General features: G+C 45.3%; 2 protein-coding genes across 2 annotated transcripts in view; one reads left to right on the top strand and one right to left on the bottom strand.

The window, feature by feature from the left end:
• Positions 1–27,017, bottom strand: part of NOS1 (nitric oxide synthase 1) — a 1,595,398-nt gene that overhangs the window by 1,324,706 nt on the left and 243,675 nt on the right. The window contains exon 3 of the mRNA XM_078667121.1: positions 5,946–6,088. The gene's annotated coding sequence lies outside the window, so the exon portion shown is untranslated. The remainder of the gene's footprint in view (positions 1–5,945; positions 6,089–27,017) is intronic.
• The window catches only part of LOC144790911 (uncharacterized), an 81,782-nt gene continuing 80,475 nt past the window's right edge, over positions 25,711–27,017 (top strand). The window contains exon 1 of the mRNA XM_078665549.1: positions 25,711–26,730. The gene's annotated coding sequence lies outside the window, so the exon portion shown is untranslated. The remainder of the gene's footprint in view (positions 26,731–27,017) is intronic.

The following is a 27,017-nucleotide window of genomic DNA, read 5'->3' as shown; positions in this document are numbered from 1 at the left end:
ATATAGTGCAGAGGCCTCAACTTCGCGGATAGGGACCTGATCCTGCGCGAGGCGAGGAAACAGGGTGAGATCTGTCTAGAAAACGCGCACATCATGATCTTTCCGGACTACAGCCAGGAGGTGCAGAAACAACGCCGCTCCTTTGATGCCGTGAAGGCGAAACTTAGAGACTTAAAGATCTCCTACATGCTTCTCTTTCCGGCGAAACTCAAGGTGCTCTACAAGGAACAATCACTCTTCTTTACCCATACGGAGGATGCCTGTCAGTGGCTGGAGGAACGCCCAATTCTCAACAGCAGAGAGACCGTCGGACGTGAAATGTTGGACAGGTCATTGCTGTCTGAACCCCAGTGGGAACTACCGAAGGCACAGAGGATGAAGTCCAGGAGGTCGAAGAGACAAATCCCGGCGACACCCTATCGGGGCCGTGGCTCGGGAAACACGCGGAAAGGACGATCGGCCTCCCCGAGAGGAGCTGCAGAGGCGGGCTTGAGATTTACCTGTCTACGAACCACTGCTCGCTCGGAGGGAGACGGCGAGGATGAACTTGAGAGCCGATCTTCTGGAGGGGAGGAAGGGGAGGGGGAGGGACACTCTGTCCATCTGCTGGTTGATGCGATCCGAGTGCTGAAACAGGACATGTCTGGACAGCACAGCGCGCCCAAATCAGAAACTCAGGACTCCAGATCATGAACAATGGTGGATCGGGCTATTGAGTCTGCAGCTCGATGATGGGAAGCACGCAAGTTGACAAGCCCTTTTTGTTCCTTACGTTCATTGTTTGTATAAGTTTCTGTTTCTGACCACTCTCCTTGCCCGGTTGTGGAGGGGGGAGCTAGGAGAGCTTAAAGGGAGGGATGAGTGGGAGGGCGACAGGCCTTCTCCTACGGACAGTTCTGTCTTGTGATGGGATGGGACTGGAAGGGGAGGGAGGTGGGGTGGGGGGGGAAGGGGGTCTCACGTTCATTCGGGTGGGGGACGTGGAGGGGGGAGTTGGGGGGCGGGGGTAGCAGTCGGGAAGAAGCAGTTGTACACTTTGATGCTCTACACCACATTTCCACATCGGAGTTCAGCCTCACTGACATATCCCATCCTCAAATGGCTTGTGCCCTAACGACACCACAAGTGGGTAACAGGGGAGTTAGTATCCTGACATGGAACGTGAACGGACTGGGCTCGAAAGTTAAAAGAGGGCTAGTGAACTCTTACCTTAGGAGATTAGAACCAGATATTACCTTACTCCAGGAAACCCATCTTAAGGGCACACACTGCGCCTTCATAGCCAGAGGTCGCTTCAGAGTACTGGCGCATGCGGGCTACACGTCCGATTCCAGATGGGTAGCGGTCATTATCAAAAAAAGTCCCCATTTTCCATCACACGCACCTGGATAGACCCATTGGGGACGTACGCTGGAGTTCAAGGGACATGGAATAGACGTACATACACAATGATCTCGGTCTATGCATCGCCTAAGCTGCAGGCACGTACGCTCAAAGCTCTTGCTAGCATTCTCCTAGACCAGGCTAACACTATCCAAGTCATGGGAGGTGATTTTAATGACGTGATGGATATAGGACTGGACCGTTCGGGGGAGGTAGGTAGAGGAGGGACCCGGTCCGGCCTGACCCATCAGATAGCTACTTTGGGTCTCACAGACATTTGGAGGTGGCTACACCCTACTCAGTGTGCTTACTCCTACTACTCAGGGGCCCACGAGGTATTCTCAAGGTTAGATTACATATTTATGTCCAGACAGTACTTGAAGGTGGACGATACTGCGGAATATAAGGCCAGAGGGATATCGGACCATTTGCCATTATGGGTGCAGACGGGCCACGACCGGGGCACTTGGCGCCTTGCGTCCCGAGACCTTCAAAACGCAGCTATTCTGCGCGGTCTAAGGGCGGACATCAAGTTCTATGTGGCAGAAAACGAGGGAACAGTGGAATCGACGGTCACCTTCTGGGAAGCCATGAAACCTGTCCTGCGGGACAGACTACAGAGTAGACGGGGGGACGAACGCCGTAAGCTCCAAGCTGAGGTCACAGCCTTGGAAAAGACTATCCTTGCATTGGAAAGGGACTACCAGGGCCGGAAGGATACTGGGACCCTTAGGAGATTGCTAGACACCCAAAGTCAATATAGAGAGCTGGTCACTAATGAGGCGAAGACCCAATCCCTTGCCACCCTTCACCGTCTCTACGATGTGGGGGATAAGTCAGGCAAACTCCTAGCATGGCTCAGTCGAAAGGAGCAGGCGGCTAGATGGGTGGAGTGTATAAGGAACACGGCCGGGGTGCTCGTCACCTCCGATGCTGCAATTGCTGACACATTCGCCTCACACTACGAACTTTTCTACGCAGCTAGGGATCTAGGAACATGCGAGGAAGCTGGCCATTACATGGCACGGACGGACCTGCCCACATTGTCTCCTGAGGCACTCCGGGTCTTGGAGGCTGACATTACAGCTGACGACATATCAGAAACTATAGCCAAACTGAGACCGGGGAAAACTCCGGGGCCGAATGGTTTCCCGGCCGAGTTTTTTAAACGTACAGCAGACCTTTTGGTACGACATCTTTAGGGGCTCTTCACCGGGGCGTACAAGGAAGGGAGGCTCCCCCCAGACCTCTCCGTGGCCACGATTGTCCTGATACACAAAGAGGGTAAACCAAAGGAGGAATGTGCATCCTATCGCCCCATCTCCCTCCTTAATACGGAGGTTAAACTTTTGGTGACCATCCTGGCGCGCCGCCTGAGATCAGTTATCCCGAACCTTATACACCTGGACCAATCAGGTTTTTTACCGGACAGGGCCACCAAACTGAATCTTCGGCGTACCCACAACTGGCTGCAGGAAGTGAAGGGACGGGGCGAGCCGCACTGGTTTCTCTCCCTTGACGCCGAAAAGGCCTTTGACGCGGTTCATTGGCCATTTCTTAACGCTGTGCTCCACAAATTTGGGTTTGGCCCTAGGTTCCAGAGGTGAGTCCAGCTCCTTTACACTACTCCGAGTGCTAGGGTACGGGTCAATGGAAGGCTGTCCCGTGAATTCCCGATCCAGCAGGGAACCCGTCAGGGTTGTCCCCTGTCCCCCCTCCTCTTCACACTTACTATTGAGGTCCTGGCAGCCAGGATACGTCAGAATGAGGGCATCTCAGGTTTTACGAGGACCGTCACGGACCTCGTACAAGAGAAGATATCACTCTATGCAGACGATGTCCTTCTGTATATTACAAAACCTGAGACTACAGTACCGGAATTATTCCGAGAGCTAGGGCATTATGGTAGATCGGCGGGACACACCATTAACTGGCACAAATCTATTCTCTATGACCCGGGGGGAGGGGGCCGGTGGGTGGGGCTGCCTGAACAACTATTGACGACTACTGAGGGCTTTCAGTACCTCGGGAAATACATCACTTTAGATAAGTCTCTATCGTTCCGAAAGAATCTGGAACTGATTATCTTGAGCTCGGGGGCAGACATGGACCGCTGGAGGCAGCTCCCACTCACACTCCTAGGTCGAGCGGCGAGGTACGAGATGGTCATTCTCCCTAAATTTCTTTACGCACTACAAAATGAATACTAGCCCCTTCCGGCTTCGGTACTTAATAAAATTCACTCTGATCTGAGAACCTTCCTGTGGTTGGGTAAGCAACCTAGGGTGGCTCTGACCACACTCCAAAGACATCAATATAGTGGGGGGATTTCACTGCCTAACTTGGAGGCTTATTATTGGGCGGAACACATGACACCGATTAATGAATGGCTACATGCCCCGGTGGATCACCCAACCTATGCCCTGGAAAGGCTGAAATTGTCGTCAAGAAACCTATTGTATTACATATACGGAGGCTCTAGACGGGCACCGCTACTTCCAGCCACTACCCTCACGCTCAACGCATGGACCAGGGCCACCAGGCGCATGGGATGGGAAAAGAAGCCTATTCGGCAGACGCCGTTGTGGCATTGCCAGTGGCTGACAGAACTCCACAAGTTGCGTGGCTTCCGGGGATGGGACGACATCGGCATTTCCACGATAGGAGATGTGATCGCCAAAGTAGAACTGAAATCCTTTCACGCCCTAAGGACAGAATTCGGCTTCACCCTTCCCAACTCTTCAAATACACCCAGCTACGACATGCTTGGCGAGCACAGAAAGTCCCGCTCACTGATATCCCAGAAAATGCGCCTTTGGAAGGACGTCTCCTTCAGAAGCGGATCCCGGGGAAGGCGGTTTCCCTCACCTACAAAACCCTAACCAACAATATGTTAGGCGACCTGGTGAAGCTTCGACGCACATGGGAAGGGGAGTTGGGAGGCATGGAGGACTTAGACTGGGAGATAGTGTTAATGCATCCCCGGGAAGTGGCAATTAAATCCAGACTACACCTCATTCAATTCAACGTGCTCCATAGAACCTATTATGACAGGATGAGACTCCATAGAATTGGGAAAGTAGAAGACGCACACTGCCTTAGGGGCTGCCAGCAAGATGGGGATTTTTTTCACACTATATGGGCATGCGACAAGATCCAGACTTACTGGACGCACATCTTTACAGAACTAGGAGAGGTTTTGGAGGTCCCGCTCCAGTGTGAACCCAAGCTGGCACTGCTGGGTATGACCAACGAGGTAGACCTACCGTGCCCACTCCTCATCTTCTTAGTACTTGCACTGGTAGTGGCTAAAAGGGATATTGCAAAATATTGGGGGTCACCGGAACCGCCGGGATTCGAGGAATGGAGAAGAGGGTTGGACCTGTACATGGCTGCCGAGAGAGTGACTTATAAAGCAAGGGGGTGCCCGAAAAAATGTAGAAAGGTGTGGACCAAATGGCGGCACTACCATGGGTTGGATGGGGGATTGTGAAGGCCGGGAACTCTAGGACCGGGCCATCACACTGTTGGAATGCTGATAGAGGTACGTCGGGTGGGAAGTGTTAAGTTTGTTCGGTTCTGTGCCGGGGGGCTCCTTCGGAAATGTGTGACACTGTGACAGACTGTTTTTGGCTATGAGATGGGTAGGGAGGGACATAGGAGTGTTTGTACTGCTGATTCGTGACTATTTTGTCTAGTTCTTGCTGCACTGCAATTTTGGGGGGTGGGAGGGGTAAAAAAGTAAAAGCAGATACCCAACATGGTTCTTGGTTGCATACGATTGCTTTTTGAGTTTGTATTTCCAGCGTAAGGACGTTATTTGCCGCCCGACCTCCGGGGTGTGGGCCAAACGGCCATGTGAGGTTCTATTGCTTTTACTATGTACTGCAATGATGACTAGCTGGAGTACTGTTTGAATGCTGGAATTTTCTGTGTATCGGCGATAAAAAAAAAAAAAATAATAATAATATAGCGCAGAGGCAATGCAGCTGTCAAGAGGAGCACTAACTGTGCACAATAAGTTAGTGGCATGCAGTCAGTACACTCCTTTAGGATGTCCCTCAAAAGGATGGAAAGGGGGTCACATGGATAGTCTCATGCAGTTGCGTGTAGTTGTTCACTGTCCCTCTTGAAAATGCAGGTTGGGAGCTACCTAGACAATAAAAGGCGAATTAACTGATTTAATTAACCGTCTCAAGGTAGGGGCGAGTTTTCTGAATCAGTAATAGGATGCATGGTCTGCGACTTTGCCCGGCACACCTACTTATATGTGAGCAGCGGAGGAAACCAGGATAGTGCACATTCATCTATGGAAGTATTTAAGTCACATTGGTCAATATTTCAAGTTACATTGGTTAAATTCATAAAAGACTCAACATATCCTGGTGGTTAACAATTGAAATAGCTTCCATTTGGATCCAAGGCAATCACAGCAAGGCTTTGGCTATAGCAACAATGAAGCAATACATATAATGGTCAACTTTTTAAGAGCAGGCCCTTGGACAAGTTTAGTCTGCAATGCCAATGGTCATTTTGGACTGCCCACTGCATTCATTACATACCTGGTTGAAGATTAGAAGATGACTTTGGAAGACCAAAGGACATAAAACATTGACCCACACCTACAAGAGGCGGCCATTGAGTGGTTATCCTTAGTCATGATCCTGCAGAGACCAGTTGATTACTTATCACAGCAGGGGATTTTCTGAAATAAGAAACAGGGTTAGAATTAGGCAGCTAGCAGACAATGGATGTCTAAAGAACATCATCAATAAAAAAAAGACAAAAGTCCCAATTAACATGCAGATGACAGGTGCTATTGGGTCAAGGAACTAGGAGCTAGCAAGTGGGCAATGGTCAAGGCAAACAAAATATAAGTAAGAATGTATAAGTAAGTAAGTAAGTAAAGTAAGTACATTTTGTATAGGTAATCAGGTAATCAGGCAAGGCCATGGTGCATTAAGGCTCATTTAAAGTGGGGCCATAATAAATTACAAGCTGAGCATTAAGATATGGGTCACATGTCAAGCATTGGCTCTTTCAAGCCTTGCATTTAAATGCCAATTTAAGATGAGAAGTGCACGTAACCTAGAAGTACTGTCAAGTGCATGGCCAATCCAGTGCACAAACAGAGTAGCAAGGCACTGGTGAGACATTTGATCTCAAAGCACATTTCAAAGAAACCTATGTGATAAAACAGAGACCTCATTATTCACTCTCAAAAGTTCTCCTGCAAATTATGCACCTACTGTGTTGGTGACAATCACATTCCAGATGGGCCTTGGCTACTACTAACAACTATATATGGTTGAGTCAGGCCATAGAGCCGCCAAAATTTGCATCCTGGCTGAAAATGACAATTACGATAGGGGGTGGGAAAGGCACGATCTGATCAATTCTTCAATGGTCAAGTTGGAAACGACCAATTCATTTATAGCTAGGATGATAAGCCAGGTTCAAAAAGATTAACTGAGGAAAAGCCTTTTCAAGGATGATATGTCACTGACTGAAGTAATATTTAGATTCCATAGCTCAGAGGTGATGAGCAACAATTAAAGACAGAGTAGCAGTGGTAGAAGTGAGGAAGCCTACCTGGTAGTCTTTCTCCCGATCCTCAGTAGAGGTCATTCAGTTGATCCACTGTAATCTAACCTGCGTGGCTAAGGTGTTTACTACATCATGGAACAGAGGCTTGGTTGACCTCCATTCAGGGCATGCCCATGAAAGCCATTTGTCAGTGGAATTCACTGAACTTCTCAAAGGCATGAACCTTTTCCAACATATTCACTCCCCCACCCATCTGAAAGGTCATACTCTAGACCAAGTCTGGACATCCAACCTCGACATCTCACCGCCCTCAGTCTTTCCATGTTCCTGGTCCGATCATCATTTCATCTCCTTTTACCTTCATCTTCACACCTCGTGTCCTTCCACTCGCACTAAGAACAAGATGGCTCGCAATTGGAAAAGGGCTAATCTTCCTGACTTCCACGCCTCACTGGCATCTTCGGCACCATCGCCGCTATCCTCAGTAGAGCATCAGGCTGAGAAACTTGATGAATGGTTACGCCTTGCTAGCGATAAAGCTGCCCCCCTGAAAACTATCAAAACAATGCGCCCCCACGATGCCCAACGTTGGTACACGGACCAACTTAAAGCAGACAAAATCGCCCTGCGGCAAACAGAACGCCGTTGGCGTCGCCACTACGACCCTCAACTTAAACTCATATACACTGAGACCTTAAAAATATATAAAAAATCTATTCTGGAAGCCAAGACGGCCTACTTTTCACAAAAAATTATGAACTCGAACAATAAAACGAAAGACATCTTTTCAATTGTAAATGAACTCTCCCTTCCAGACCGAGTCACCCCCCAACCTCCGCCGACACAAACTCTATGCGACTCTCTCAATTCTTATTTTATAGAAAAAATAACAACCATAAAACATAATATCCCTACCCCTGCATCTCCTACGCCTCCTCTTCTGCCTCCCCCAAATACCAGCACTTTGACTAGATTCCCACCGATCTCTCTACAAGAGTTTATCACTTCTTCATAAAGTCAGTTCGGGATCCCCTAACGATTGCTGCCCCCCGCAGGTTCTTAAAGGAGCCCTTCTTGCTTGCCCGGGCCCCCCGCTAGCATTACTCAACAACTCTCTTGCTACCGGAGTGGTCCCATCCTCCTTCAAGCAAGCTGCCGTTTTACCAATTCTGAAAAAACCCAATGCAGACCCTACAATACTCAGCAATTACAGACCCATTTCCCTCCTCCCCTACTTAGGCAAGATTCTGGAAACTTACGTGACCCGCTGTTTGAGCTCTTTCATAGAGCAATCATCGTTTTTAGATCCTCAACAAGCTGGATTTAGACCCCTCCATTCCACCGAGGCGGTCATAGTGGCAGTCATGGACACCCTCAGGAAAGGAGCTGACAAAAACATCGCTCAAGCCCTTGTCCTATTGGATCTTTCTGCGGCATTCGACACGGTCGATCACACCATCTTGATCGACCGTGTCTCCAATGCCGGCATCCAAGGAGTGGCCCTTGACTGGCTTAAATCCTTCCTCCACCAGCGCTCACAGTCCGTCCATTTCTCCACTTTTTCCGCATCCTACACTCCCCTTCACTGTGGTGTCCCACAAGGCTCGGCACTATCCCCTCTCCTCTTTAATCTATATCTCCAACCACTGTTAGCCACCCTCCGTAACTTCCCGGTCACAATTTATAATTATGCCGATGATTTGCAGCTAATTTTCCCTGTCGACTCCCTCCCCTCCTCCCGCACCAACTTCCAGTCCACTATGCTAACCATAGCAGAGTGGATGTACCACAGCCACTTAAAGCTAAACCCCACCAAGACCGAGCTCGTCTTGGTGGGTGGCCCCAATCACTCTTGGAATGCCTCCTTCTGGCCTACATCTCTGGGGACGGCACCCACTCCTGTGAGTTCCGTCAAAAGCCTGGGGGTGATCATCTCCCAAGATCTATCAATGAGACCCCACATCAACGCGGTAACCTCTGCCTGCTTCTTCCACCTCAGGCGAATTCGCAAGATCAGCAGGTTTCTTAACAAAGAAGCCCTGACCCAGGTTGTCATTGCGCTCATCACCTCCAGGCTTGACTACGCCAACATTTTGTATGCAGGAATCCCTGCATGTCACCTCCATCGACTCCAGCTGGTGCAGAATCAAGCTGCTCGCTTGATTTTCTGCCAGCCCAAACACCAGCACGTCACCCCCCTACTCCGTAGTCTGCATTGGCTCCCTGTCTCAAAACGCTGCATTTTCAAACTGGCATGTACAACCTTTAAGGCCCTCGAGGACGCAGCTCCTAGGTTCATCTCATCAGCTTTGTCCCGTCATATTCCTGCCAGAGCTCTTCGCTCAGCATCTTTGAATCTCCTTGAGGTCCCCAGATTTAAAAGAAAAAGGCACGGTGGCCTGAGCTTCTCCGTCCTGGCTCCCACCACCTGGAACTCCCTGCCCCTCTCTCTTCGTCTCTGCCCAAAGTACGATAGCTTTCGTACTCTCTTAAAAACTCTGCTCTTTCAAGCGGCATATGACTAATCCCCTTCCTGGATCACCGCAATCTTTATCAAGAGCGCCAAGAAACCGATGGTGATAGTGCGCTGTATAAATAATTTTAATAATAATAATAATAATAATGCCCAGATTGAGGTCGCAAGTGAGGACTATGAAATGTCTCAGACACCCATACTCGAGATAGCCCACCATATTTAGAGAAATGGGCCAAGTTTTCAGCCTTATTTTCATGGATATGGCTCCTACCGGCAAGACATTCCAGCAAAAAAAGTGACAGGTGGCTCGCTATGTTTGGAAGAATGGCTTACCAGTCAGATTTTTTTTTCATTATCGAACGACAAAACAACAAAGCAGGCTTTTATCTTTCAATATTTTATTTTGAAAAATGCACTTGACATGCTACGAGTTTTCTCACAGGTCGTGTGTTTTTTTTTGTTTTGTTTCTTTCCGGTAAAACCATTAAAGACATGCTGATCAGGAAAACAAGCATTGGTAAATGCACTAGGTTTCACCTATGTGAATAATAATAAGCTGTTTTGTTGCAAGCAGTAGCTTGCTGAGTTGTAGTACAATATAAGTTACAGAAAATCTGTTAAAGTGTTAGGACTTGTTTATGTACAAAAATATAATATATGTTGTGCTGTTAATAGTGGTATAATGAGGGTAAGTAATAGCAAATTGTTTGAAAATTAAATGAAAGAGGAAAATAATGCAATCAATTAATGTAATAGCAATGTTATTTGTTTAGAGGAGTTCTGACAAGTTTTGGGCCCAGTGCTACTGCACCTGCTGCACCATTTAAATATACCCCTAATGCCTGCAGGGTAACTGTATTTTGACTGCCGGTTTAGTAGTATAATATAGCAATATTTGGGTTTTGGAGAAGTTATGACAACTTTTGGACTTGGTGCCACCTCACCATTCAAATCATGATCCAGTACTGCCTGTAAGGTAACTACATTTGTGACTGCCCGTTTAGTAGTAAAATATTGTAATATTTGGTATTTAGAGGGGTTCCTAGAGCTTTGGGCACCAGTGTCATTGCACCTGCTGCACCACTGAAATCATACCTCTAGTGCCTGCACTGCCTGTGACTGCTTATTTAGTAGTTAAATACAGCAACATGTGGTGTTTAGAGGAATTCTAACAACTTTTGCCCCCAAAGCCACTGCACCAGCATGGCCGCTAGTGTCTGCTAGATAACTGCACTTGTGACTGCCTGTTTAGTAGTAACGTTTAGCAATATTCTGCATTAAATAGGATCCCTAGAGCTTTTGGCCCCAGTGCCCCTGCAACTGTTATACCCTTCAAATCAAGGCCATTTTAACTGCAAGATAACTGCAATTGTGACTTCCTTTTTAGTAGTAAATTATAGTCATTTTAGGTGTTTAGAGGAGTTCTGACAACGTGTGGGCCCGATGCCACTCCACCTGCTGCACCATTCAAATCATGACCCTAGTGCCTGAAAGATAACTACTCTAGTGGCTGTCGGTTTAGTTGTAAAATATAGCAATAATTGGTGTTCAGTGGGGTGCCTGGAGCTTTTTGTACCGGTGCCTCTGCACTTGCTGCACTATTGAAATCATGGCCCTAGTTCTGGTTATATAACTGCATTTATTACTGCCTGTTTAGTTATAAAATGTAGCAATATTAGGTGTTTAGTGTAGTTATGACATTTAGTCACTCCACCTGCTGCACAATTTAAATCAAGACATTTTCAACTTCAGGGTAACTGCACTGGTGACTGCCTGTTTAGTTTAAAATGTTAGCAATGTTCTGAGCTTGGTGGGGTCCCTAGAGCTTTTGGGCTTGGTGCCACTGTACCTGCTGCACCATTCAAATCAAGCCCCTTTGAACTCCAAGATAACTGCAATTGTGTCTGCCTGTATAGTTGTAAAATATAGTATTTTAGGTATTTAGAGGAAGTCATGACAAATTTTGACACAGCGCCACTGCACCTGCCGCACCATTCAAATCATGACCCTGTTCTCTGCAAGGTAACTGCACTTGTGGTTGCCTGTTTAGGAAAATAATATACCATAGCTCTTGTATTTTAACTTTATTTTTAACATGCATTGTTCATTACAACATTTAGAATTTGATCCTGATGACCAAATAGATTAAGTTGAAAAAAATCAATCTGATAATGCCTACAAAGTGCAGAGAAATGTACTGAGGCATGACTAGGCAATGCCACAAACGTTGCAAGGCTAAAGCATCTGCTTTACACAACTAAGTAATAACAAGCAAGCATTCCAGGATACTGTTAGAAGCTTACTGCCTTTTTGCGTGGGAAGAGCTCTTATCTTGATGAATGGGGCTAAAACAGTGTGAACAGCTTTAGTAGAAGTATCACAAATACATGCAGCCAGGGGAAGTTAACAAAAAAAAGTTCCACACAAAAGCAAATGAACACAGTAATTCGGCCTCTGAAAAAATAAGAGCCCCCTCTAAGATATATGAAATACAAGAGATTTCACAAGCACAGCACAAGCCGAAACCAATGGTCAGTGCATTTGCAAAGGGGTAAGTGAGGAACTGGCAGGCTGGCGCACCAGGAACCATAAATCAGGGGATGGCTACAGACGCGAGGCCTACACTAGAGATCACAGTTTTACCTATTACTATTTAGGAGGAAGCAAAGGTGGCGAGAAAGCCTCTGCCCTTGCCACTCTTTCAGATCTTTCTGAACTGTAATCAAAAATACACTTTTTTTAAAGAGAGGCCTTTGAAAAATGATTAAGCCTTCCTTGAAATCCTTCAAAGCTAGAAATTGACAAAGAGATTCATCAGTGTTAAGGCATAGTAGATATATGGTCTGCTACAGAGAGGGCCAAGGACCCTGAACCTTGTGCTTCTATGATGTTGGTAAAGCAATAATTGGTCATGAAGGATGATAATACCTTGTCAGGACGTGTCCTCTTAAAGAAGGTAGTTGTAAACTCCCTCTTCACTTCTATGAGCCACACATGTGAGAGAGACTAAAGATGTGCCTCTGGAGAGTTTCCTACACCAATCTCAGAAGTTGGAGCCCTATAGCCATCACCTGAGAGGACAGCATATCAGTTGAAGGAACCTTCTGGCCTCCTAATAACAAGCTGAATTTTGGAAAAGCAGCATAAAACAGGTCTGGTATTGATGGATAGTAGCTGCTGAACACCTCTTGCATAGGTTAGCTGCGGTAGCTACAATGCCTATGTTTAACCTGTGTAGCCTTACTGGCTACCAAACAAGCTAAATCAGGAATGCATGCAGAACCACCTCTGGTACAACTGCTACTCTACATTCATTATCTAGAGCTTAGAAATGGTTTGGTAAAGCTGAATACGGAAAGCACAATTTGCTACGCCAAGAACAGAAATAGCTATTACCCACTCAAGCATAGAGTGCTCAGAACCAAAGGGCTACAGCCCCAACACACACATTTGTTCTTCCCACAGCTAGGACGACAGCCATAACAGGTAATTCATTAGCATGCTTAAAGGATCACAACCTTTTCCTCTACTTTGGATAGAAAAGTGAACTAAAAAATGAGAACTCCAAAGGTCTGTTTCATTTGATTCACATAGATGTGCCAACAAGTCAGCTCAACATCTACAGAGGTCAAAGTGACATCTTTTGGCAATTACTAATTTTATTTTGGCTCCCCACGGGCCAGACAGTTTAATAGAAATAAGTGAGACTGCTGGTAAGTTCCTTCAGACAAGAGAAGCTGGAACCATTCTTGTAGCTCCATTGTCCTATAAGTTTGTTAGTTTGCAATCACTTTAATTATTTGTCTGATATAACTTTCACAAACACTGCTTGTTTCAGCTTATCAGATTCCAGATTACATCCATATGTTCCAGAAATGGTGGATTTGACTATTTAGATCTACCTGCAATATTCCTGAAGTTCTTTTCTAGTTTATCCACAGAACATGCTAAGTATAGAAGGAGCAGTGCCGCTCAGCAGCACCTTGGGTGCAAACTCAACGGTCAAATTACAAAAAAAGGATATAGCTACCTGAAACGTGGATCATCATTAGAGAAATTCCTGTATAAGGAGAGGGAGCGCTGTGCCAAAAGTAGAGTGGAGCACGAAGTTGTGCATTTCTGGGCTGAAACTGTGTTTTTGATTACAAATCATCTAGAGTTGAGATATGGTTTGTAGGCTAAATTACCAACTTTAGAACTTGCTAGAATCTAATTCATGTACTTCACCGAAAAGAAATTACGGGTAAATCAAACTCCACTTCAATTTATACAAAATGCGATTATCTAAAAGTAAATATGTTTATTGTAAACCAAATATGTACAGTCCAGCTACAGTTTTCCAACCTACCCCAGCCTTCTCCATCACACGCTGGTTTCTGTAATCCTATGTTAAACAGGCCCAGCACACCATACTACTTTCTACAGAGTGTCTCGCGTTTGCCATGCCTCTGCTTGTGTCAACAGAGTAGTGTTGCTCCTTTGAAATAGCATTCCACTACTTCAGAGTATATAAATAAAATAAAATAATCTGGTTTTCGTATTAGCACTGAACTAATGCCCAAACCTTGGGAATCCTGAAGCAGGCCTCCATTTCTAATGTCTTCTGCAAACCACAAGAATTTCAAGAACCATAGCAAGTGTGAATTGCGTCATATAGACCTTCAGCAATTACAACAAAAAGAATATATGTATGCTTTACACCTAAAAAACTAATTGCACGACTAAAAGGCAATCCATTGATGTGTCTAACAGAAAAACATTTGCAGATAAATATCACAGGCTCAAGACCAAATATGTTCTGTTTCCGTCTAAACCCTTCAGCACTGACAATTGGGCTGAAAAAGTCTTTCTAGAGAAACAACTATGAGAAGCTATTGATCCACGTGAAAGACATTGTAGTTTTTCAACCCTAAATTGGCAGGGTTTGCCCAGATGTGAGCCCCTTGCTCACTTTGCCACTGGATTCAAGCTAGACTGGCTGATGAGGGGTCTTACCCCGAAACCAGTCCCATGATGCTTGTTTCCGGTCCTGGGAAGACCTGGCTTGGAAGTTTCAGTCTGGACATGAGGCACAGGGTCAAGGCTGATTTGCATATGGCTGGGTCTGAACTGAGGTAATGAAGTGAACTAAAGAACGATGATGGATTTAACCCAGATCTGCAACTGAGGGTGAGTGTCGAAAAAGTTTCAGTGCTCTGTCCATCATCTCCTTGTGTTTGCTTTTACAAATATGTTCAGAAACTTTAAGAAAAATCATATTACAATTTTAGTTTTCCATTAATATGTATATTTCAAAATGTTTCAGTTGTGCAGAAGATCAGGCCAACATATAATATTTTACAAAATATTACAGCACAGATTGTGGGTTTGCTATATAGTCTGCACATCTTGGGACATTCTAAGTCTATATATAGAGTATTAGATTCAATTGGTATGAGGTGCTCACAAAATGGTGTCTGCATACCCACCCACCAGGGTAGCAATAATTCTTGAGACCAGAAATGGCCCAAAGCACAACATTAATAAAGCTGCACCAGATCACACTATTACTATATCTGTAATCCCAAACACAACCAGGGTGGTTCAAAGAAACAAGATAACTGTGGGGCAGTTTCCCACCGGTGTGCTTCCAACAATTGATTGTTCCAATATTCCATGAAAGTGTTTCAATTATAGTTCCAACAATCAGGTCTTTTGTTTGCAACTTTCCACTTTGTTTTCCAAAATTACAGCAACAGCTATATTTTCAAACACAGAATGTTAAAACCAACTTCACTAAAAGATGTATTTGATAATTTTATCATTCTGAGTTCAGGCATACTAAACTAGAATTTCTACCATACTCCCCGAGTCAGTTAGGACTATAAGATTTAATAATCTAACGGCCATTCTGGCCTATGGAGAACAGGTAGCCTTGCAATAGTGAAAAATGAAAATGGCTGTAATTCACTATTTGGACATGCCACAAACGCCAGGGCATGTCCTACTTTATACTTACAATGCACCCTGCCCTTGGGCCTACCATAGGGGTGTCATTTGAAGAAACTGGAAGGTTTAGGGACTGGCAAGTGGGTGCACTTGCCCAGTGAGCATGGCAGTACCAGACTGCACACAGGCTCTGCAATGGCAGACCTGAGACACACTTTTACAGGCTGCTTCTGTGGGTGGCACAACCAGGACTGTTTTTTCTATATTATTCTCATTTTGTGATTGTAATGTTTGCTTTAATGTTGTTTGTGATGTATTCTTAGTTTTTTGTAATGTTTGATGCAAGCAATTTCTTTTTTGTACTGTGTAAAGAATTTGTTTTTATGTATGTACAAAGTATATATAGGTGTGTAAATATTTAATGTATTGTTGTTTTCGGTTATATATCTTGTCATAACTTGAAAAAGATAAAAAAAATATTGACACTAAGTAAGATGTCGAGGGTGATCACAATAAATTGATCTTTTCCCTCTTAATAAGCTTGTGGAGATTTTGTGGTTCGGGCAATTTGTGTTATAAAATTCTATAAAGGGTCTAGCCCCACCACATGTTTATGGACCTATCCCCTTTTGCTTATATAATATAGCAAGCCCACTAGCAGCATTTGGTTTACAAGCCCTGGGCACACTCAGTGCACTGTACTAGGGTCTGACAAGTAAACCAAACCAGCCAATCTTGGAATCACTAATCCATACATCAATTTACAATAGAGAGAGGATATGCACTTTAGCACTGATCAGCAGTGGTAAAGTGCCCAGGGTCATAAAAACCAACAAAAACAGGTCAGACAAAATACAGGAGGAAGGCAAAAACTTCAGGGATGATCCTGCAAAAAAGGCCAAGTCCAACACTGAAAAACTACACTTTTAGCATGTAAATAAATGCTATCGGTTACTGTGGGAGGGGTCAAGAGGCTTTGGGCGTGCAGGCTCTAAACCTGCACATTAGCAAGATCTACCATCTCTCCAACATTCAAAGTTACTCTGAGACCACTAAATATATCTTCCGGCTTTACAAAGCAGCCAGATAATGATCTGATCATAAATCTATGTTAATTACAAATTAATTTCTATTTGCTGTTGATCTGTATAGTGCTGATGTGTTGTTTTACAGCCACCTCAAAGCACCACGGTACACAAAGTGGTGGAATTTTAGAATTACTTTTCGACCCGGATTACTGAGGAGCCAGATATAGGTATGAGACTACTGTGAAGCTGTAAAAGTTTAGAGCTGCTACACCACACCTAAATCTGGCTAATCCAAGATAATGCCCACTGACCAGGGAGTAAATATTTGGGTCCTACATTTTCAGGGTCAAATTGTACAGGCTATGGGAAAACAGGGGGAAGTGTTCTCTAATCCCCCATGCCATCGAAGGAGGTCGGGGAGGCGTCACAGCCAGGCAGCACTTGCAGCCTGACCCTCGTGCAATTTTACTCAACAGATTGTCAGTCCTTTAAAGTAAAGCATAGTGCTCACATACTTTGGATAGGAAATCCTGGTGCAGGAACACAGGCCACTTGTTATTTGGTTTGAATGATAACCCATCCGAGGATACTGTCACTCCCATCTCATAAGAACCTTAATATAAGAGTAGCAAACAGACTGCATGTCGAAAGTTGTATATATAATCCTTCAACTTTCTTCATTGTCTTCCAAGATGTCCCTCATCATTCATTTATGAATTGAGTTCTGCACATTGGGAGATGATTTATAATGGATTTAAAATAAACTTTGATTTGATTACTTGTGTCGGAATGGAGAATGGTCACCTGCATAGTTCTAGATAGCATACACACCTGACTCAGCTTCACCATAGGAAGCTGCAGCTTTTTGACTCTTGCCTCAGTATACACAATGATCATGCATGTGCACTGGAGATACTTTTGCCACACAGATTGAGACCTACAGCAAGGTCCCTTGGTCTAGGGGGGGGGACACCATGTTATTACTATTGAGTCAATATGAATAACAATACATTCATAGATGTAATCACATCTTTATTGACCAATTCACCAATGTGAACTCCAGGTTAACCTCGACTCGGAAATATATAGTCAGGCAGGCTCTGAGACCTAGGCCCAAGGTCACTGGTTGACAGGTCACTGGTGGGATGGCACCTAGCAGGCAGACAGGTGCACAAACAGAAAATCACAGATCAATCTCAAAGATAGGCCCAGCGACACCACAATGGTAAAAGGAGATTGGTCCAATAATGTACACATGGCCGCAGGGTTGCTGCCGTTCCCAAAACACCATAAAGTCAGTAGTCACACATAGCCAATCAGGACACAGCACACATAGTACACGTAGTACACGTAGTGAACACACGCTTCCCATGTTGACATCTGGACATGTGACCCACAAGCCTCATAGTGTCCACACAAGGTCAAGGCCTTCCTGGATTCCTCATCCAATATATTAATTTATGATTCCAAAGACAGAGGTTCACATGACTTACCAAATAAGCATTTGCAATGCTATAGGTCTCACATTACTGATAGTTTGAGTTAGTGGCGTGGCAAATAACAATGCAATGCCAATAGCTCATACTCTCAGTAATGGGAGACCTAGTGCATTGCAAGTGGTTGCGTAGTGAGCCAGGAACAAGCATTGTATTTCTCAGTGCAGTACCGCAAGCTGCTTCTAGAGCTCCCTAGTGAGCAAGGCACCAGCACTGCATATCTAAGTGCAGTACTGCAAGCGGCTCCTAGAGGTCCCTAGTGAGCAAGGCACTGCTTGTCTAGGCTCAGTACCATAAGCTGCTCCTAGAGGTCCCTATTGAGCATTATAAACTTTAAAGATACGGTAAATTCACCCTACTCATAATGCCTTGCATGCAAGACAGGACCACGCGTACATTCAAATAGCTATGACCATATATACAATTAGTAGCTTTGAAATGTGACAAAAGAATTATTATATTAATTCCGGATTAGGTGTACTCTATGTGGAGCTGATGAAGGGAAATTTATAGAAGGTCTAATATAAATGTGAGATGTGGTAGGTGCAGTACCGCAAGCTGCTCCTAGAAGTCACTAGTGAGCAAGGCACTAGCACTGCTTGTCTAGGCGCAGTACCTCAAGTGGATGGACCATCTATGAGAGAACTGGAGAGGACTTTTCTCGAGTTTGGAAAGGCGTAGGGAGCGAAGATAAACAGCGCCAAGTCAGAACTCCTACTCTTCGGACACTGGACACCCACCGAGACCCACTGCCATTCCCCATCAAGCAGGACTTCCTGAAGATCCTTGGAGTCTGGTACGGCAGAGAACGTGTAGCGAAGACATGGGAAATGAGGCTGGCGATGACAATGCAGAAGCTGGGACTCTGGAGCCTCCGGAAGCTGACGATCAAAGGGAAGTCTTTGGTCCTGCAGAACTAGTTCCTTCCAGTGCTCCAACACATCGCCCAAGTGTGGCCTTTGTAGTCCTGCATGGCCAAGGCCATCACGATAATGATCTTCTACTTCATCTGGACCTCAAAGATGGGCAGGGTGAAGAGAGCGGTGATGTTCAAGAGCCACGACAAGGGAGGCAAGGTAGTGCCAGACATCGCCACCATCCTGAGGGGAATCTTCATGTACCACTGCATTAGGAGCACCCCGAGGACCGAAGACGAGAGCCACGTCGGCTTTCTGATGGCACAATTCTTTCTGTTGCCAACGTGGAGGCGCCTCGGATAGGCAGTGTGGGTGAGCGCCATCCCATACAACTGGGAGACCCAGTAGTTCTACAAGGAAGTGGAGAAGTTTGTGGAGAAGTTTGTGAAGGAGTTTGGGCTGGAGGCTGCTGCCCCCACCACATGGACCTCAAAGCTTGTCCAACGCCAGATACAAGCAAAGGACATTAGCAAACCGATCAGCGCCCTCCCCTCTGCCACAGCGGACTACGTGTGGGGAAACATCGCATCTAAGAGCCTGACCAACCAGCACAAAGATATCGATGGATGGTCATCCAAGGAGGACTTCCTGTGAGAGCCTTCATGCGTGCAAGAGGACTCAACCGATACAAGTCCTGCCCGTGAGGGTGCACCGCGGACGAGACGACATATCATCTCTTCTGGGAGTATGCGTACGCACAGGACCGGCTGAAAGCCTTAGGCATGGAGCTAAGGGCCTAGATACTTAAGCTCTGCATCACTGTAAACTCTGCGATGTGTGGTTTGTTCCCAGGGGGACACATACACTAAGTGGCCCCCAGAACTGCTGGAGGCTCCTGTGCTGTTTTAAAGATGTTCTTCTGTTTTCCAGCAACTGACTGGTAGTAGGGAAGAAGGAGACATCGACCCTGGCATGCTGTAAGATGATCCACAGCCTCCTGCACGACTACGCAGTACTGGACAGTTCAGAAGAAGACAGTGACGATGAAATCTGAGCACCTAAAGGGGTCCCCCTTGTAACCTCACATGGGGGTGCTGGCAGGCTCAGGCAACAAAGAAGGCAACGACAGCTGAGGACCCAAGGGGCCCCATGCCATTACCTGGGGAGGGCCTGGAGGGGCCAATAACCTGTTTCTTGCCCAGGAACCGGTCGGTGACAGGGGAGAGGAGAAGGCGGATGAAGACAGGTAGAGTAAATGTAGTTATTTACTGTATGTATTTGACAAACGTGACATTTTTCTCTTCATAGGTAAAAGGTAAATGGGATAGCTGGTGCACTTGTTAAGTTTGTTACTAAAGACTTACGATTAAAATAAGGCTTTGTGAAAGGTGGCGATTGACATATTGAAACAGAAACAAGGCCCTAACAAGGGTTGGAAAACATAAAAAATGCAAGCTGCTCGTAGAGGTCCCTGGTGAGCATCATAAACTTTTAATATATGGTAAATCCACCCTACCCATAATGCATCGCATTGAAAAAAGTACCAGGAGTGCATTCAAATAGCCATGTCCATATTTACAATTATGTACAAATCAACAACGATGAGTGTCTACTTGGTATGCACTGGTGAGATAATTAACAGTAATTCCATAAATTATTTGTAGTTGTGGCGCTCCACTTCCTATGGCCCACCGTTAAGACCAATCACTCAACAATAAGATTTGAAATGGAAGGAGCATCTAAGTTTCAAAATTAACAAGACATAAATTAAAGTCCATTTAAATTTCGTAATTCTTTTTTCATTTTATCTCTTCTTCTTATTCTTCAATTCTTGATTTACATTTCCTTCTAGATACAATACAAAGGAGTTTCGGGAAATCAAAATTCAAACTTCCAACAAGAGAATGTTCTCAGATGCTCAAGTTCAATCAATATCACAATTATTACATTCCAATCATTTGTTCCTAGACAATACCGCTTCAAGTTATGCGCAGCCTACGCGTTTTGTCCCCTTTGGGACATCATCAGGGCTGCAATTACGATTAGTAGCTTTGAAATGTGACAAAATAATTATTATAATAATTCCAGATTAGGTTGTACTCTATGTGGAGCTGATTAAGGGAAATTTATAGAAGCTCTAATATAAATTAGCGATGTGGTAGGAGCAGTATGCAAACTGCTCCTAGATGTCCCTAGTGAGCAAAGCACAGCACTGCTTGTCTAGGTGCAGTACTACATGCTGCTCCTAGAGGTCCCTAGTGAGCATCATCAACTTTAAAGATATGGTAAATCCACCCTACCCATAATGCATTGCATGCAAGACTGTACCACAAGTACATTCAAATAGCTATGTCCATAGATACAATTAGTAGCTTTGAAATGTGACAAAAGAATTATTATATTAATTCCAGATTAGGTTGTCCTCTATGTGGAGCTGATGAAGGAAAATGTATAGAAGGTCTAATATAAACGTGAGATGTGCTAGCAAGTAAAGTAACCACTGCCAACCTAGTTTAGGACCAAGTGAGTGTCTTGTCTGAAGGCCTGCAAGAAAATAGTGCCTTGAGGCTGTAATTAAAACACATGCAACAGGGGGTGTCCTCGTGGGAGGCTACAAGAAGAGACAAGGTGGTACTATGGAGAGGCTACAAAGCCTAATGACCAATGAAAAGCCACCACATTTTATTGACAGGAGCCAATTAAAAAGATGGGCGGGAAGTAGGCAGAGCTTTATGCACATTTCTTGAATACAGCATGTCTTGAAGAGACCTAGAAAGGAACACTGGAACTATTTTATTGCATTCAATGAACTGTATAAAACCCATGTTACAAATTGAGACAGTCCTCAGACCCTATGCCTGATCTCCCGGACACACTGTTGAATTAAACAAACTGTACCTGTATTGACAAATGTCTTGTCTCTTGTTTTTTCAAGGTATTTCATGTTAAAGCAACAATATGCATCTTCTTTTCCAGAGCAGCATTACTGTCAGCTCACCCCCTGGCAGGGGTGGCAACAATACAGTTTATGTTTGCATGGCCTGAGGAGTTGCTCACTGGCCTGCCTCACATTTTTTAAAGTGGCCTGCCAGTCCCCTACAACCAGGTCCTTGCTGCGTTTATGTGGAACATAGATGTTTTAAGTCAATCTGGGTCTGGTGGCTCAGTAGATTGTTGCATCCCCTGTAGGAATCTGTGTTTGACTATATGATCCTATGAGTATCATTGAGTTCAGTAACAAACATGTGTTACCTCAGTCAGCGCCAAGATACACCTGCTGGGGGGAACGTGTGCTTTACAAACACACGTTATGTGAAGTTTACCATTTAGGATGTGTGTATGAAGCATATATGGCAGAGGTGGCCATAGCCACATTGGGACCCATTTTGTTTTTGCTACAATCAAGTGGCACCAAAGATGAAGGTTTGAGGATAGTCCAGACAGCAGATGTGGATTGGAGAGCTCCCACCAGTACATTTCTTTGTAGTGTGTAAAATTGTGCATGGTCAAAGAAAGGGGACAGGGTGCTTCCACTGTAGCTAGGGAGTTCTCCCTTATACTTTCCTGGTCCATAGTTCTCTTGAAGGATTACCCCATACAGGTTAACCAGGGGCTGTTCCACCATTAGGGTGGAGGGACGTTGCCCCACTTCTTTCACGCAGTGCGAGAAGCGGAATCATAAAATAGTAAAACTACCATTTTATGTTTCTGCTTCTCGCACTGCGAGAAAGCAGAAGTGCCTGGTTGGGGTGGGTGGGTGGGCCTTGCTACTGTAAAGCAGGGGAGGTGTGGCTATCCCACTGTTGTGGTCCCCGACTGTTTGGTCGGCACTCTGGGGCTGACCAAAGCAGTCATGCACACTCCTTTTTCTCTATGTAGGCTGCCTACATAGAGAAAATGGCTTCCTACATGCGCCCAGCTGGGCGCCGCCCACACCAATCACAACTCTGCCACTGCAGCATTGTGATTGGTGGAGGAGAGGGAAGGGAGTCTGCCTGCTCTCTGAGGAGAGCTGCGGCAGCAGGAAAATGCAGGACCTGGGGCAAGGTACGTATTTTATTTTTACTATAACATCCTGCTTCATCCGTGAACCCACACAACCCCTGAACCCACACAACCCGCCCCTCCCACCTGTCATGCCGTCTTGGACTGACTGGCCGCCCGGTACCTGGTTCAACCACCGCTCCTCATCAGCCCAACTGCAAACCGCAATGAGTTCTCCAGGATCCCGGGCGGCTCCCAGAGGTGGGCCCAGGCCGGTCACTCTGTTTTCGCAGCCTTGCACCCCAACTTGAATAGGGTCCATGTGACCTCTGCTGTGGGGCTGCGTCTCCTTCCACCACTTGCTGGTCTTGGAGACATCAACGTTTGTCCCCGCAGACAAGGATGGTTAGCACACCTAGAGGGGGACCAGTGAAGGGTCCGATCTGCTGCGCAAGGCCTTCGTGAGGCCGCTGGCCCGAATAGAGTGGAGGAGGAGAGGCACAAGATCAGGAATCGTCGCCTCATCAATCCATCAGGTGCTTTTCAAGGCAGTCTCCAATCCCTTAAGGCTGCAGCCATGTCCCTTCTGTGCTCCTAAATTGGGTCGGCTGTTCAGATGAATAAATATGGGGGCAGGGATTCACAGCTCCTCCGAGCCCAGAAGTGGCAGCAGCTGAAAGGCCCCCTTTGTCACCAAGGATTGGCTCCAGTAATGCAGGAGGGACCCCGAAGGCATGGAGTGTTTACTTGGGTATATGGGGACCGAGTTGGGGTGCTGACGTGACGTTTAGGCTGGTGCAGAGTGGAGCAGCAGAGGCCACCCTCTCACTCCATTCTCAGCTAGGCCACACACCCAGTGGCGTAATAATAGCCCCCGCAGCCCCCGCGGTGTGGGGGGACCATGAGCTCCAGGGCCCCCCCCCACCATCACAGTGCTTGGGCAGTGGACCTCTGACCTTCTGACTAGAATATGGGGGGGGCTTTACCATGCAGAGCTTTCTTGTAAGTCTATCTGTAGGTTTGTCCCTCCGCAACATTTCGTGGAATATTGTTTTGAGCATGCATGAGGTTTTTGTGTGCTCGAGCATGATGAATCAAACCATTTGTCCATCTTACCCTTCATGTGATGCACAGGAATTGTAATAGGTTTCCGTTCTGCACAGTGTATCAAAACATTTAATTATCATTGCATCTTCTGCATGGTCGTACAAACAGCACAATATCCCTGCCCTGTTTAGTTTGAACAGAAATATAAGAGATGTGATTGATTGAGAGAGTCCAATTTAAACAACACTTTGTTTTTAGTAGCCACAAGTGCAGCAGACCTTAAACTAGTGGACAATGGTCCACACCCCAAACAAATAAATACTGCCATGAGATTATGGTCATTAAACTATCAATTGGTACAATACATTGGATGCAAAAGCACGAATGAATTTAATAAAAAAATGGCCAACTCAATTGTGCTAAACGGTCCCCGGCAAGTGAAGGTTGGTGCCCGGGAAAAAACAGTAGAGCGAGCATCAAAAGCAAAAACACATATTTTATTTGGCCAGCACAAGATTCCGAGCTTCACCACAAGCATAATGAGAACAAGCATTGGCATAGCCAATAGGTCTCGCCTTTGGGACCTTATAAGTGTTTAGCCACGCAACAGTTGATGTTGTTGCACCAAGGATATTCTGCTGCATAACTAAATAATAATTATGTCCCAAAAGCAAGACCTATTTGCTATGCCAATGCTTGTTTTAAACTTGCCTGCACTTGCACTTCCAAGTCACCACTCACTGGAACTTGTAACGAGGTCTAGAAAATCATCCACACTGCTATGGAAGCTCCCGTCATTTGTGTCAAATAAGGTGTACTGTTACCAAGTTGCAACAGTTTAGTTCATCGCACACTGAAACTTCTCAAAATAGTGGTAACTTATTAGCAGCAGACCCATCTTATGGAACATGGGCTACAGCGGTGAAGAAAATCTGAAATTCTGAAGACTGCCTGCCATGTGTGATCAGGCATTCAGCAAAGACTGGATGCGTGTGGAGATATTTCTGTGTACCACAGAATCTGACTACCTGTTGGTTTTGAAGGTAGTATCCTATTTCTAGCCAAAACAGAGAACAATGCCTGCCGCGGCTGCCCTCAAGTAAGTCTTATGGGTATCTCCAGTCCCTCAATGTGATGCAACCATGTCCAGGAGAGGGGTTCAGTACCGCTGGCCCTCCCCTGTGGACAAGAGATGAGATGTGTGTCCCACAGGCATTGGATCCTCACTAAGATGCTGTCATCGTCCAACAAGTTAAGTGACCAGCTGCAATTCCCCAAGGCAATACAATTGTTTTAATAATTAAAATGTGTTTTATAGGACACAAGGTCGACTGTAGCTGTTTGTAGAGACTATCTATAAAACAAATCAGTATTTCCCAATGTAATGTAATTTCGTTTATCAACCTCTGAAGGATGAGAGATAGCATTGGGTCACCCAGTATTTGCACTTGTGACCTACATGTCACAATAGCTACAAGAGCGTAGCTACCATCTGTGCAGCAGGCGCAGTGGCACTCGGGCCCAGAGCTCTGAAGGGCCAAATGAAACCTGATAATTTCTGTATTTACTACACCAACATCAGTCACAATGGGTCTTTTTCCTTGCTTGCACCAGGACCCATTTTATCCTTCCTACACTTCTGAAAAGATACCAGTCCAGCCGTGACCGTTTAAGGCGCTCAGCCATCTCGCCAAGTAAAACGAGAGCTTCCTTAAAATTTTGGGAAGAGTTCATGTGTGAAACGTTGCAGAATCGTGTCTCTGACAAAATCGTACTTTTCAAAGGAGGGTGGCTAAATAAAATATTGAGTGTCAGAGTGAAAAAAGTGCTAGCTGGCGATTTTGTGCTAGCGAACATCAAGGAAGCACGTGAGAGAGCGCCATTTACAGTGAAATTTGTAGGGGTGCAGCATATGTACAAGTAGTCAGCACCCGTATATATAGAGGACTTTTAATCATGTTTAGATGCAATGTATGACAAGTACTCAAGCAAATTGGTATCAGAGAATGTGCAGAACCAACGTTACAAGATGCAAATTCATATTTGATGCAATATAGAGATGCTTTGAAATTAAATCTTTTACTATTAAGAAGAGTGTTTAATTGATTTACTAATGTGCTTTCAGATTGATTAACTGAATTGTGATCATGCTTTATGTACTCAATAATTAGTCGAATATAGAGAAAATGCATTTGTCGTTAAGGTTGAAGGCCTAGAGAACACAGAGAATTGCTCATGTAAGCGTGAGGCCTAAAACTCTAGCAGAGGCCTATTTCATGGAAATGGCGCAGGCCTGTATGAAAATGTTTTGCTTAAACATATAAAAGGTAGAAATGCTTATGAAAGAGGTTTTGGAAAATATTGCAACATTGATAGAATGTGAGCCTATTTGCGTATATTCTTTTTGCAGGTGCATCACCAAGTAAATTGTAGAGTAGAAGGGCCCATTGTGTGCGAGAGCTAGAAATGTTAGACTCAGACATGGAGGAGTAAACCAGGAATTTGAAGATACAACTGGAGGCGACAGAGAGTCTGAGACCCAAGGACGTTTTAACGGACAAGGATGGAAGAAGGCCAAAGTGGAAAAACTAATGTAATCGACACCTTGGAGAGGGCGTACCTGAAGGCGTGTCATTCACATTTTGGGGTTTCGTATTAGGGACAGCACCCCGAGGGTGGAGGCAGAGCAGATGGGCTGAGGAGTCAGAGAGAGTGGTTGGTCTTGGTAAATAGCTTAGCTATGACTGAGGATTCTCTAGTCTTGGAGAGAAGTGAGTGAACTTCTTTGAAGTCACCACTGCTGACACCTTTGGTTAGGTTGGGCTATTGTTGAGTAGGGATGTCACTTAGAGTAGTGTAGGGACAGATTAACCTGGATTTATGTCCTTTATTCCGATGAGTACCAGAACCCAGGTTATAGCTATTTTGTTTAGTCTGATGGTCCTGGAATTGATCCTGGTGTTGTTCATCAGTCGCCTGAGACTGTGATGTATTTATTATGGGTACTGTATCGATCCCCCTGTTTCTGACCCTTGTCTGGTTAATAATTAACTAGCAACCATTCAACTGCACAGAAATCTGTTATCTGATTAGCCACACAACGGCACAGAAGCCCGTTATCTGATTAGGTCATAGCGCATGCCATCTCATTAGGCAAGCACTATTCCTCCAGCCCCATAATAGGCATACGGTGTTCTCAAAACAAATCAAACCTACCACGATCTGGGAAATCCCCACAGCCATTGTTTTGATTTAGCCGAGAACTTCAGTA

The sequence above is a fragment of the Lissotriton helveticus genome, chromosome 11, assembly GCF_964261635.1.
Source record: "Lissotriton helveticus chromosome 11, aLisHel1.1, whole genome shotgun sequence".
Lineage (NCBI taxonomy): Eukaryota > Metazoa > Chordata > Amphibia > Caudata > Salamandridae > Lissotriton > Lissotriton helveticus.
This window is presented reverse-complemented; position numbering and strand designations above follow the sequence as displayed.